We start from the raw sequence: 2,292 nt of genomic DNA on the forward strand, positions 1-2,292 counted from the left end.
TTAGGCATTAGTGAGCTGAAATAGACCGGTATTAGCCATTTTGAATCTGATAACCACATGGTTTACTATGCCAGAAATGACAAATTGAAAAGGAATGGTTTTGTTTTCACCGTCAAAAGGACATATCAAGATCTGTCATGAGGTACAACAATGTCTGTGATTGGATAATATCCATGCGCCTACAGGGAAGACTGGAGTTCTGATGTGGCTCTGTGGGTTAATGCACCAGACTGCAAAGCTGTTTGAACTACAAGGTTGGCAGTTCAAGCTCACCAGCTGCTCCTTGAAAACCCTATACAGGGTCGTTGTGGGTTGGAATTTACTTGACGGCACTTAACAACAACAACAGGGAAGACCAGTTAATCCTACTATTATTCAAATTTACGCACCAACCACTAAAGTCAGTGAGGATGAGCTAGAAGGATTCTACCAACTTCTTCAATCTGAAATTGATCAAACATGCAATCAAGATACATTGATAACCATTGGCAATTGGAATGCAAAGGTTGGAAACAAAGGAAGGATCATTAATTGGAAAATATGGCCTTGGTGATAGAAATGATGCTGAAGATCACATGATAGAATTCTGAAAATCCAATGATTTTTTCATTTCAAATACCTTTTTTAAATAGTTAAGAAATGACTATACACATGGACCTCCAGATATAATACAGAGAAATCAAATAGACTACTTCTGTGGAGACAGTGGGAAAGCTCCATATCATCAATCAAAACAAGGCCAGGGGCAAATTGTCTAACAGACCATCAATTGCTCAGATGCAAATTCAGACTAAAGTTTAAGAAAATGAAAACAAGTCCACAAGAGCCAAAATATGACCTTGAATATATCCCACCTGAATTTAGAGATTATCTGATGAACAGATTTGATGCATTGGACACTAAAGACCAAAGACCAGAAGAGTTGTGGGATGACATCAAGAACATCATACAGAAAGAAAGCAAAATGTCATTAAGAAGATAAGAAAGAAGGAAAAAGTCAAAATGGATGTTAAAAGAGACTTTGAAATTTGTTTTCCAGCACAGAGATGCTAAAGCAAATGGAAGAAATGAGGAGGTCCAAGAGCTGAACAGAAAATTTCAAAGGTCAGCTCAAGAAGCCAAAGTCAAATATTATAATGAAATGTGCAAGATCTGGAGTTAGAAAACCAAAATGGAAAAACATGCTCAGAGAAGTCAGAGTTGAGAGACAGAGCGGCACCCTGGACAGAACGTGAACCACTGACTATGACTGAACAGGCCTCAGAACCACAACTGGAGGTGGAGGAGGAGAAGCTGGACAGCAAGCTCAATTATAAGCCGCCACCTCAGAAGTCTTTGAAAGAGCTGCAAGAAATGGACAAAGATGATGAAAGTCTGGCCAAGTACAAGAAAACACTCCTGGGGGACGGTCCTGTGATAGCAGACCCAACAGCCCCCAATGTTAAGGTCACTCTACTAACCCTGGTGTGTGACAGTGCCCCAGGACCAATAACCATGGACCTCACTGGAGATCTTTCTGCCCTCAAAAAAGAAACTTTTGTGCTAAAGGAAGGTGTGGAATACAGAGTCAAAATTCACTTCAATGTGAACAGGGATATTGCGTCAGGCTTGAAATACTTTCAGCACACCTACAGGACTGGTGTAAAAGTGGATAAGGCATCTTTCATGGTTGGCAGTTATGGGCCTCGGCCTGAGGAGTATGAATTCCTGACTCCGACTGAAGAGGCTCCGAAGGGCATGCTGGCCCGGGGCACTTACCACAACAAGTCCTTCTTTACCGACAATGACAAGTGCGACCACCTTACTTGGGAGTGGAACCTGTCCATTAAGAAGGAGTGGACAGAATGAGAGCATCTGTCTGTCCTCTTCCTTATTCTTTGCCACTTAGAAGGACCCTTTCAATTGTGTTCATCCCACAACCCTCCTGACTGTTCACAGCTAAGCCCTTCCCTAACATTTATTGAAGCATGTTATCCCACACTGCCTTGCAAAGCAGTTCCCAGCATAAGAGGCTTAAAACCCAGGCTTAACCCCTACCCATTCCTTGTGACCCCACCCCCAATTGGGATCAGATTGTCAAAGGTTTCCATCTCAATATGCATTCATTTAATGATGACCTCTCTCCTTTCCACTTGAGCAACTAGAGGCCAGAAAATGGACAAACGCTCACTTATCATCCATTTACCATAGGCTTCAGTAGCTCCTTCCCATCCCTGCATTCTGTTGTGGTTGCTGCTGGCTCAGGGAAAGACCCTAATCACATTGTTTGTTGGTTGGAGTTCTTCCTTTGTG

At 42.3% G+C, this 2,292-nt stretch overlaps 1 pseudogene; it reads left to right on the forward strand.

The window, feature by feature from the left end:
* The first annotated feature begins 1,245 nt into the window (after window positions 1-1,245).
* On the forward strand, window positions 1,246-1,848 carry LOC102811389 (annotated as a pseudogene).
* The last annotated feature ends 444 nt before the right edge of the window (window positions 1,849-2,292 follow it).

This window comes from Chrysochloris asiatica, unplaced genomic scaffold, assembly GCF_000296735.1.
Source record: "Chrysochloris asiatica unplaced genomic scaffold, ChrAsi1.0 scaffold00079, whole genome shotgun sequence".
NCBI lineage: Eukaryota > Metazoa > Chordata > Mammalia > Afrosoricida > Chrysochloridae > Chrysochloris > Chrysochloris asiatica.